Source organism: Pristiophorus japonicus, chromosome 11 (assembly GCF_044704955.1).
Source record: "Pristiophorus japonicus isolate sPriJap1 chromosome 11, sPriJap1.hap1, whole genome shotgun sequence".
NCBI classification, from domain to species: domain Eukaryota; kingdom Metazoa; phylum Chordata; class Chondrichthyes; family Pristiophoridae; genus Pristiophorus; species Pristiophorus japonicus.
This window is the reverse complement of record NC_091987.1, coordinates 176,587,016-176,599,208: the sequence shown is the minus strand read 5'-3', so window position 1 is coordinate 176,599,208 and position 12,193 is coordinate 176,587,016. Positions and strand designations below refer to the sequence as shown.

Sequence of the window (12,193 nt, the reverse complement as noted above, 5' to 3'; positions counted from 1 at the left end):
GGGCAATGGGCCCGTGAAGTCTATTTGCAGGTTTTCCCATGGTCCCTTTGGTCGGGGTTGGTGTCCCATTCTGACCTTTATTTTCCACCTGGGTTATGCTTTGCGCACGTTAAGCACTTCCTGCAGTAATTTTCTATGGGCCAGACTTTCGGCTTTCATTGTCGACGATTTTCTCGGCGTAACAGCTGGTTCTTCGCCCGTCGAGAGTTTCCAGGTAAGTTTTTGAGCGTTATCGCCCACATCAGAAGTCGCCTGGCAGGACCAGACCGCCCACGTGCAACGCCGAGAACAACCGGCAGGTGTAAGTTTGGGCTCATCCGCCGGCGTCCAGATCGGTGAGAGACCCGCCCGGTAAAAGCTGCTTAACCAGGGCGGTAAGGGGGGACCCAGCAAAGGAAGGTAAGTTAAAGGTTCTTTAATTATTTTTTTTAAATGTTACCACGGCGATTAGGGCTAAAACTGAATGGGAATGCTTTGGATGTGTTTTTTTTTAATGATAAGTTTTTCTTTAAGTTTTCCCCCCTCCGTAGGCCCAACTGCAGTCTCGGCCTAAATTTTTATACTTACTGTCCATTCCGGTAACGACCGCCCATTTGGCTAACTTTGCACTTACCCGTCGAGAAAACCACCGAGAATGAGTGTGCAATGTCCATTTTTTTGCCAGGCGATCAGTTCTACACACCTTTACCCTCAAAATGGAAATTCTCGCCAGCGTTTTTCACCGGATGTTCGCGATGCTTCTCAGCGGGCAATCGGGCATTGAGGGCCTTTATGGAAAGTCTGGCCTTATATCTCTTCTCATTCCCTTCCACCACCAGCATCAGGACATTGAACTTGTCATGCTGGTCTTACCTGTATGTGCATATCCGTGGTATATACTCAACAGGTTTTGTCGTATGTACTCTGGGGCTACCACATTACAATCTTTTCTCCAGATTCTGTCCACGCCTTGTTTAGCTCCCTGTCTTATCCATTCATCTTTTTACTGCTGTATGGTCGCCTCCTGTACTTTAAACATATTTACTTCTTCCAGCCCCAGCGCACAGGCGCTCATTTTAGCCCGTAGGGCCTCTGCTTCTGCCGCTCGCTTAGCTGCCTCATCCCTCCATTCCCTTGCTGATGTCTGTCAGTGATTTTCTTATGGGCTTTGATCTTTATTATTGCACATTCCTGGGGCTGGAGGGAAGCCTTTACCAGTTCCTTAACTATGTTCTCGTGTCGAATTGGTCCTCCCCCTGATGTCATATAACCTCGCTGACTCCAGGCTACCATATAATCGTGGACTACCCTAAAAGTGTATCGTCTGTCTGTATTTTCATTTACCCGTTTACCTTTTGCCCATTTAAGGGCTTCCGTTAGGGCGACTAATTCGGCCACTTGGGCCAAGAGGCTCCCTTCTAACTGCCCTACTCCCCGTGTTTGCCCTTCACCATCTACTACCGCCCATCCCGTTCGGGGCGTTCCATCGATGTACCGACGGGACCCGTCTACGTAAAGGTCCATGTCCGCTCCCTCGAGTGGCTCTTCCTTTATCGAGCTACTTTGCTCTGCCCCTCTATCGGGTTACATTCATGATCCTGGCCTTTCGTAATGATCCATCCTGCGGGGTTGTTATCGCTATCTTTTACTATCGTTACTGTGCCACTCGGGGGTATTAGTACCACCTCCCACGTTGCCCTTCCTACGTCTGACACTGTTCTCAGTCTCCCCGTGTTTAGTAGCTTTAACAGGGTATGTTGCGTATGTAGGATAATTTGGCCTGACATTACTATGGGTTCACTAAATCTGACTGCCCAGAGCAGCTACACATCTAGATAATTCTGCAGTTACAGGTTGTTGCTTAGTGGAGTAATATGCCACCGATCGTTGCCTGTCCCCATGTTGCTGGGTCACCACCGCATTAAAGTAGTTTTTGCTGTGGTGATTATAAATGTGGAAGGGCTTATTCTGGTCCGGTAGTCCCAGGGAAGGGACGCTCATAAGGGCCTGTTTCAGCAGTTGAAATGTTACTTCTTGTTCACAGCCCCAGTCTACTGGCTCTTGGGTGGGCTTGCCCCCTTTTACCAAATCTTGTATGGGCTGAGCCATTTCTGCATATCCCGGGATAAAGTTCCCACAGTAATTAAACAGTCCTAATACCTGTCTGACTCCCTTTACAGTCCCTGGCTTTGGCATCGTCCTAATGGCCTCCTTCCTATCCTCGGGCATCTGCCTTTTCCCTTGTGTTACTACGCACCCTAGGTACGTGACTTGGCCCTTCCCTATCTGGGCCTTTTTTGGGTTAGCTTTCAGCCCTGCCTGTGGTAGGGCCCCAAGCACCGTGGTCAATGCCAGCATGTGCTGTTTCTCCATGGCGGACGCTATAAGAATGTTGTCCACATATTGCAAGAGGGTACTTCCTTCCCCTACATCGATTGGCTCCAGGATCCCAGCCAGCGTCCGGTGGAATATACTCGGGCTGTTATGGGGCACTCTAGTCCATGTATACTGCTTTCCTCTTACAGTGAAGGCGAACTTCCCTTGTGACTCCTTGTCTAAGGGTATGGCCCAAAATCCATTTGCTGTATCCAATACTGTGAATATTTTATGTTCCGGGCCCAGGCCATTGAAAATCGTTGTCGGACTGGCCACTATTGGGTGCTCCCGGGGTGTAACTTTATTTAACGTGGTATAGTCTATAGTCAGCCTATATGAGGTATCTGGTTTCTTTACTGGCCTCACTGGTGAGTTGGTCGTAGCTATTGTTTGTCTCACCATCGCTTGCCTTTCCAATTCTTTCGCTACCTAAAGGACAGCTGTTTCAGCATCGGGCTTCATGTTCTGGGCCTGGGATCTTGACTGGCTCAGGTCCTACCGACCCACAGTCCTGTTTGTGAATGGCCATAGGGCAGGGTATAACTGACATATACTTCCCCAGGCACCATCTCGCACTGCCGGCCCCCTAACACTGCGCTAACAAACATTCTTGGGTCCTCTCTTTGTGGTCTTACACCATCCCCGGGCGCCATTAACCCCTATTGAGTGGCTGACAACTGTAACATACTTATGATGTCCTCGTTAGAAAGTGTCTCTTGCGGAGGGGGGGATGCGGGGGCGGGGGTGGGGGGGGGGGGGTGTGGCCGCAGAGTCAGCTGAGCTTCTCTAAGGAGCGCTACCACATCTCCCCTGGTCAAGGGTGGTTCTCCACGTGGGACTCCTCTAATCTGTCCGGGTCCCTGCCCTTCCGCCCCTCCCCCATTAGCCCAGCATTTCCTCGCTCTAAGGCCCAGTTTGTCACAGTTCTGGCACTTCGGCCTTGATTGTCCACCCCTCCTTTGAGCCCCTTTTTTCTGCTGGCACTCTCTCTTAAACAGGCCTTTTTTTCCACAATTAAAACAAGTCAAGGGGGCTGTGTGTAGTTTTCCTTCCTTACTTGTTCCTTCCCTTTCTGCAGCTGCTGCCATGTGGCCACGTGTGTTTCTACCGCAGCTACTTTTCTTTTCTGAGTAGCATCCAGTTCAGATGCCCATCTGGACAAGTCGTCATAGTTTTGCATTGTGACTAGCCCTGTTTTTAATACATCTTGGTGTGCAGTACTCAACCTGTCTATGTATATTTTTAGAAATGCTTGATTATCCCTGGTGGGGTTCAGTATTCCTAAATGCGCTTGGAAGCTCAACCATTTCCGCTCTGCATTGTCACGTGCAGATTCCCCCTTGTTTTGAGTGACCCCCATGATTATTCCCCAGTTTATAAGTATTGCTCCTGCTACCTGAGTTACATCTGCTTTAAACGCCTGACATTCTGCCTTCGATTGTGCAATGGTGGGGGCTATCATCACACACCGACTGTTGCCACATTTCTTTAGTCATTTTTAGTAACACTTCCACATCTCGCCGAAAGCTGTGGCATATTCTTATTTCCCGTATTTTCTGCCAAAATTCTTCAGTACTTCGCTTCCTCTCTAACTTGGGTAACATTGGTAATAGCTTCAATGTGTCCCCGGGTGTAAGTGATACATAGGTAGTTTTTATCCGAGGCACCACGGCAGCTATTGCGGGCGTGCCCGGGTTGCCTCTGACAGCTAGTACCGCTGGGACAGCTGGGGTGCCGGGTACAGATTCTACCTTGATCAGGGCTGCCCGTACCTTCTGGTCTGGGGGAGGCCCACCTTCTCTTCCCCAATCGTCATAGTCCGGATTATATTTGCGAGCCTCATCGGCCAACTCATCCCACTCTGGTCCCCCACTATTCTCTATTTCTTCACTTTCAAGTTCCAGTGAGGGATATATTGGTACTGGTGCAGGCAGTGGGGTAGGTGGCACTGTAGGTCGCCCAGTTACTGCTGCACATGTTGTACCATCTTCCATCTTTTTTATTTTAGTTTTTATTTCCTGTATTATCTTATCCTTTCTTTCCATCTCTTTATTTGGTTCCCGATGGTTTTTTAGACCAATATGTCGAGGAACCAACTAGGGGGGAGGCCATCTTAGACTGGGTGTTATGTAATGAGAGAGGATTAATTAGCAATCTCGTTGTGCGAGGCCCCTTGGGGAAGAATGACCATAATATGGTGGAATTCTGCATTGGGATGGAGAATGAAACAGTTAATTCAGAGACCATGGTCCAGAACTTAAAGAAGGCTAACTTTGAAGGTATGAGGCGTGAATTGGCTGGGATGGATTGGCGAATGATACTTAAGGGGTTGACTGTGGATGGGCAATGGCAGACATTTAGAGACCGCATGGATGAACTACAACAATTGTACATTCCTGTCTGGCATAGAAATAAAAAAGGGAAGGTGGCTCAACCGTGGCTATCAAGGGAAATCAGGGATAGTATTAAAGCCAAGGAAGTGGCATACAAATTGACCAGAAATAGCAGTGAACCTGGGGACTGGGAGAAATTTAGAACTCAGCAGAGGAGGACAAAGGGTTTGATTAGGGCAGGGAAAATGGAGTATGAGAAGAAGCTTGCAGGGAACATTAAGACGGACTGCAAAAGTTTCTATAGATATGTAAAGAGAAAAAGGTTAGTAAAGACAAACGTAGGTCCCCTGCAGTCAGAATCAGGGGAAGTCATAACGGGGAACAAAGAAATGGCGGACCAATTGAACAAGTACTTTGGTTCGGTATTCACGAAGGAGGACACGAACAACCTTCCGGTTATAAAAGGGGTCGGGGGGTCGAGTAAGGAGGAGGAACTGAGGGAAATCCTTATTAGCCGGGAAATTGTGTTGGGGAAATTGATGGGATTGAAGGCCGATAAATCCCCAGGGCCTGATGGACTGCATTCCAGAGTACTTAAGGAGGTGGCCTTGGAAATAGTGGATGCGTTGACAGTCATTTTCCAACATTCCATTGACTCTGGATCAGTTCCTATGGAGTGGAGGGTAGCCAATGTAACCCCACTTTTTAAAAAAGGAGGGAGAGAGAAAACAGGGAATTATAGACCGGTCAGCCTGACATCGGTAGTGGGTAAAATGATGGAATCAATTATTAAGGATGTCATAGCAGTGCATTTGGAAAGAGGTGACATGATAGGTCCAAGTCAGCATGGATTTGTGAAAGGGAAATCATGCTTGACAAATCTTCTGGAATTTTTTGAGGATGTTTCCAGTAGAGTGGATAAGGGAGAACCAGTTGATGTGGTATATTTGGACTTTCAGAAGGCGTTCGACAAGGTCCCACACAAGAGATTGATGTGCAAAGTTAGAGCACATGGGATTGGGGGTAGTGTACTGACATGGATTGAGAACTGGTTGTCAGACAGGAAGCAAAGAGTAGGAGTAAATGGGTACTTTTCAGAATGGCAGGCAGTGACTAGTGGGGTACCGCAAGGTTCTGTGCTGGGGCCCCAGCTGTTTACACTGTACATTAATGATTTAGATGAGGGGATTAAATGTAGTATCTCCAAATTTGCGGATGACACTAAGTTGGGTGGCAGTGTGAGCTGCGAGGAGGATGCTGTGAGGCTGCAGAGCGACTTGGATAGGTTAGGTGAGTGGGCAAATGCATGGCAGATGAAGTATAATGTGGATAAATGTGAGGTTATCCACTTTGGTGGTAAAAACAGAGAGACAGACTATTATCTGAATGGTGACAGATTAGGAAAAGGGGAGGTGCAAAGAGACCTGGGTGTCATGGTACATCAGTCATTGAAGGTTGGCATGCAGGTGCAGCAGGTGGTTAAGAAAGCAAATGGCATGTTGGCCTTCATAGCAAGGGGATTTGAGTACAGGGGCAGGGAGGTGTTGCTACAGTTGTACAGGGCATTGGTGAGGCCACACCTGGAGTATTGTGTACAGTTTTGGTCTCCTAACCTGAGGAAGGACATTCTTGCTATTGAGGGAGTGCAGCGAAGGTTCACCAGACTGATTCCCGGGATGGCGGGACTGACCTATCAAGAAAGACTGGATCAACTGGGCTTGTATTCACTGGAGTTCAGAAGAATGAGAGGGGACCTCATAGAAACATTTAAAATTCTGACGGGGTTAGACAGGTTAGATGCAGGAAGAATGTTCCCAATGTTGGGGAAGTCCAGAACCAGAGATCACAGTCTAAGGATAAGGGGTAAGCCATTTAGGACCGCGATGCGGAGGAACTTCTTCACCCAGAGAGTGGTGAACCTGTGGAATTCTCTACCACAGAAAGTTGTTGAGGCCAATTCACTAAATATATTCAAAAAGGAGTTAGATGAGGTCCTTACTACTAGGGGGATCAAGGAGTATGGCGAGAAAGCAGGAATGGGGTACTGAAGTTGAATGTTCAGCCATGAACTCATTGAATGGCGATGCAGGCTAGAAGGTCCGAATGGCCTACTCCTGCACCTATTTTCTATGTTTCTATGTTTCTATGACAAGGAGCCCACTCTTTCTTGTGGCCCTGCCCACCACCCCACAATTACCCACATCACAGTGTATACATACCACTCACTGCTGCCGTGGCTACCTCCCCGAGGAATCCCACAACAGTGACACCTACTTGGTTTGTGTGTGAGGGAGGGGAAACGTACGAGGCCAGCCTCAAGCACAGGGATTACACCTGGCAACCATACAATCCTCACCACAACCTCCCATAGCCCACCACTGATCACCTCCCCTGGTCATCACAATAAGGATATGAAAAATGCTCAGCGGGGAGTATTGTTGTGTAGGCATGCCTGTTCACTGTATGATGTCTGTAATACTGTCATACAACATTGAATGTACCCTTGTACTGTACACACCTTACCGATACACTAGAGGGTGCTGTTGTTGGAGACCCAGGGTTTGCCTGCACACGGCAGGTAACCCAATATAAAAAGGAACACACAGCTTGTTGTCAGCACTCAGGAGCTGCTAATAAAGGACTGCAGGTCTGCACAGTTTAAGTACCATACCCTGCCTCGTGGAGTCATTACTGAAGGTGCCTACATACGCTACATATGTGATACATTTGGTGTGTGTGAGAATTCCTACCACTGACTTACATCTTAAACTTTTAATCAACTTTTAAACTTTTAAACAATTTGGGGAAACTTTTATAACCTACTACTGATTTAAATTTAGACTTGTTATCAACTTTTAATCAACTCTTAATGTATTTTTTCAGCCTGAGTAACTTTTTAAACAATTTGGAAACCTTTGGAGAAACTTTTAAATAACTTTGGAAACCTTGGAAGGAACTTTTTAAAACATCCCTTGGAATCCCAGCGGACAGCCCCCCAACCAAGCCTCGGGCCACGTACCATCAATGGCGCTACTTGGCACCGGGCTTGCGGCCAACATCTCGCCATAGGCAATTAGGCCCATACAGCATGCCTGGTCTCCAGTCGTCTTGAACCCCCTTGGCACTGGACCAAGACCTTTCTCAGCTAAGCCTGTGCGGTTGCCGGTGTGCAGTGGCCATCCCACGCCAGGACCCTCATGGACAATTCCAACAGCGACAGGCCGGAACGCCGCACCGCTATAGTTGCCCGGGAACTTAGACATTTCAACATCGCCAGCCTGAGCGAGACCCGGCAGGCAGGGGAAGGCCAGCTCAAGGAACATGGTGGAGGTTACATCTTTTTCTGGAACGGAAAACCAGAGGAAGAACACCGCCTTCATGGAGTCGGCTTCGCTGTAAAAATGAACTGGTCGACCGCCTCAAAGACTCCCCCTGCGGGGTTAACGAACGCCTCATGACTCTTCGTCTTACCCTATCCCGGAACCAATGCGCCACAGTCATCAGTGCGTAAGCCCCAACACTCGATGCAACGGATGAGGCTAAAGAGTGTTTTTATTCCAACCTCGAGACATCCCTGTCCTATGCCCCCATGGGTGACAAACTGATCCTCCTAGGTGACTTTAATGCCAGGGTCGGCAAAGACACAGCCCTCTAGGGAGGCGTGATTGGCAGAGAGTGGGTAGGGAAAGCCAACTCCAGCGGTACCCTACTCCTGACAAAATGCCTAGAACACGAACTCCTCATCACCAACACCCTGTTCCGCCAGAGGGACAAATAAAAGGCATCATGGCAACACCCTCGCTCCAAAGCACAGCCACCTGCTCGACTATTCATCATCTGAGCCAGGGCTCGCAAGGATGTGCGCATCACCCGCGCCATGACAGGAGCTGACGACTGCTGGACGGACCACCGCCTAATCCGATCCATCATCAACATTAACATAGCCCCAAAGCAGAGGGGACAGCAGAAGCAGTGCCGCAAAAAAGTTAATGCTGGGGTACTTAAAGGCCTGCGCCTCACAGCCAATTTGGCGTGCCTTAATGACCCTGAGATGCTGAATGCCCTGGGAGTCCCTGGCCGAAGACCACCCAAGGTGGAGAAAGTGCATCCGGGAGGGCGTTGAGCACTTCAAATCTCATCGCCGCGAGTGTGAAGAGGTCAAGCGCAGGCAGCGGTAGGAGCATGCGGCAAACCAGTCCCACCATTCCCTTCCCCCGACGAATGTCTGTTCCGCCTGTGACAGGCTCTCATATTGGACTGTTCAGCCACCAAAGAACTCACTTCAGGAGTGGAAGCAAGCCTTCCTCGATTCTGAGAGACTGCCTATGATAATGTGTGTGAGGACACTGGGTGTGGACACTGGGTGTGTGTGAGGACACTGGGTATGTGTAATACACTGGGTGTGTATGATACACTGGGTGTGAGAGACACTGGGTGTGTGTGTGATACATTGGGTGTATGTGATACACTAGTGTGAGAGACATTGGGTATGTGTGTGATACACTGGGTGGGTGTGAGAGACACTGGGCGTGTGTGTGTGTGTGAGACACTGGGTGTGTGTGAGACACTGGGTGTGTGTAATACACTGGGTATGCGATACACTGGGTGTGAGGATACACTGGGTGTGGATACACTGGGTGTGTGTGAACACTGGGTGTGTGATACACTGGGTATATGTGATACACTTGGTGTGTACGATACACTGGGTGTGAGAGACACTGGGTGTGTGTGAACACTGGGTGTGTGATACACTGGGTATATGTGATACACTTGGTGTGTACGATACACTGGGTGTGAGAGACACTGGGTGTGTGTGATACACTGGTTGTGTGTGATACACTGGGTGTGAGAGACTCTGGGTGTGAGAGACACTGGGTGTGCGTAATACACTTGGTGTGAGAGACACTGGATGTGTGTGATACACTGGGTGTGAGAGACACTGGGTGTGTGTGTGATACACTGGGTGTGAGAGACACTGGGTGTGTGTGAGACACTGGGTGTGAGAGACATTGGGTGTGTGTGTGATACACTGGGTGTGTGTGATACACTGGTGTGAGAGACACTGGGTATGTTTGTGATACACTGGGAGTGTGTGAACACTGTGTGTGTGTCTGTGCGTGTGTGTGATACACTGGGTGTGCGTGAGACACTGGGTGTGTGTAATACACTGGGTATGTGATACACTGGGTGTGAGGATACACTGGGTATGGATACACTGTGTGTGTGTGAACACTGGGTGTGTGTGAGAGACACTGGGTGTGTGTGAACACTGGGTGTGTGAGACACTGGGTGTGAGAGATACTGAGTGTGTGTGAGACACTGGGTATGTGTGAGAGACACTGGGTATGTGTGAGAGACACTGGGTGTGTGTGATACACTGGGTGTGTGTGATACACTGGGTGTGAGAGACTCTGAGTGTGAGAGACACTGGGTGTGCGTAATACACTTGGTGTGAGAGACACTGGGTGTGTGTGATACACTGGGTGTGAGAGACACTGGGTGTGAGAGACACTGGGTGTGTGTTATACACTGGGTGTGTGTGTAACACTGTGTGTGTGCGAGACACTGTGTGTGTGTATACACTGGGTGTGTGTGTAACACTGTGTGTGTGTGCGAGACACTGGGTGTGTGAGAGACTCTGGGTGTGAGAGACTCTGGGTGTGAGAGACACTGGGTGTGTGTAATACACTTGGTGTGAGAGACACTGGGTGTGAGAGACACTGGGTGTGTGTGATACACTGGGTGTGAGAGACACCGGGTGTGTGTGAGACACTGGGTGTGTGTGTGATACACTGGGTGTGTGTGATACACTGGTGTGAGAGACACTGGGTATGTTTGTGATACACTGGGAGTGTGTGAACACTGTGTGTGTGTGTGTGTGTGTGTGATACACTTGGTGTGAGAGACACTGGGTGTGAGAGACTCTGAGTGTGAGAGACACTGGGTGTGCGTAATACACTTGGTGTGAGAGACACTGGGTGTGTGTGATACACTGGGTGTGAGAGACACTGGGTGTGAGAGACACTGGGTGTGTGTTATACACTGGGTGTGTGTGTAACACTGTGTGTGTGCGAGACACTGTGTGTGTGTATACACTGGGTGTGTGTGTAACACTGTGTGTGTGTGTGCGAGACACTGGGTGTGTGAGACTCTGGGTGTGAGAGACACTGGGTGTGTGTAATACACTGGGTGTGTGTGATACACTGGGTGTGAGAGACTCTGGGTGTGAGAGACACTGGGTGTGCGTAATACACTTGGTGTGAGAGACACTGGGTGTGTGTTATACACTGGGTGTGTGTGTAACACTGTGTGTGTGCGAGACACTGTGTGTGTGTGTATACACTGGGTGTGTGTGTAACACTGTGTGTGCGAGACACTGGGTGTGTGAGAGACTCTGGGTGTGAGAGACACTGGGTGTGTGTAATACACTTGGTGTGAGAGACACTGGGTGTGAGAGACACTGGGTGTGTGTGATACACTGGGTGTAAGAGACACTGGTTGTGTGTGAGACACTGGGTGTTGTGTGATATATTGGGTATGTGATACACTGGGTGTGTGTGTGCAAGACACTGTGTGTGTGAGAGACTCTGGGTGTGAGAGACACTGGGTGTGTAATACACGGTGTGAGAGACACTGGGTGTGTGTGAGACACTGGGTATGTGATACATTGGGTGTGTGTGTGATACACTGGGTGTGAGAGACACTGGCTGTGGATGATACACTGGGTGTGTTTGTGATACACTGGATATGTTATACACTGGATGTGTGACACTGTGTCTGTAATACACTGGGTGTGTGCGATGCACTGGGCTTGTGTGAACACTGGCTGTGGATGATACACTGGGTATGTGATACACTGGGTATGTGTGAACACTGGGCTGCGCCACTCCCTTGTGGAGAGCCCAGAGGCTTTCAGGCTGCTGGCTGCAGCGGAGCTCCGCTTCTCCGTCGCTCAGTGTGCGGGGCTGTATCGCAATCCTGCATTTGTTGTTGATCGCGGGACCGGAGCGAGCGCTGAGCGGCTGGACGGGTAAGCTGGGCTGGCTGGGTGGGTGAGCAGTTCTGCGTTTTGTTGTTGCTGCGGAATAATTGAACTGTCCTATTACAAACCCCGCTGCCTCCAATCCCCCTCGAGGCTCAGACACTTTCGTGTTGGGTCTTTGAACGGCGTGTGGCCGGATCGCAGACACCGCCTCATCGACTCATGGCTACTGGTTTAGTATGCAGACCCAGCCCGAGCTCCCCTTCCCTTCCCCTCTCATTCCCGCTCCCCTTCCCTTCCCTTCCCCTCCTCTCTCAATCCCCTCCCCCTCCCTCTCTTCCTTCCCATCCCCTCCACTCTCCCCTTCCCTTCCCTTCCCCTCCTCTCTCTTTCCCTCTCCCCTCCCCTCCCTCTCTTCCCTCCCCTCTCTTCCCTCCCCTCCCTCCCTCCCTTCCCTCCCTCTCTCCCTCCCTTCCCTCCCTCTCTTCCCTCCCCTCCCTCCCTCTCTTCCCTCCCCTCCCTC

At 49.8% G+C, this 12,193-nt stretch overlaps 1 protein-coding gene across 6 annotated transcripts in view; it reads left to right on the top strand.

Annotated features, from left to right (window-relative positions):
* The window catches only part of st3gal4 (ST3 beta-galactoside alpha-2,3-sialyltransferase 4), a 308,604-nt gene that overhangs the window by 95,976 nt on the left and 200,435 nt on the right, over positions 1-12,193 (top strand). For 3 of the 6 annotated variants that reach the window (XM_070894284.1, XM_070894293.1, XM_070894292.1), the window contains exon 1: positions 11,569-11,718. The exons of 2 other annotated variants lie outside the window; for them this stretch is intronic. The gene's annotated coding sequence lies outside the window, so the exon portion shown is untranslated. Of the gene's footprint in view, positions 1-8,459; positions 8,863-11,568; positions 11,719-12,193 lie in introns of those variants that run through there. One more of the 6 variants, XM_070894289.1, reaches the window with a different exon arrangement.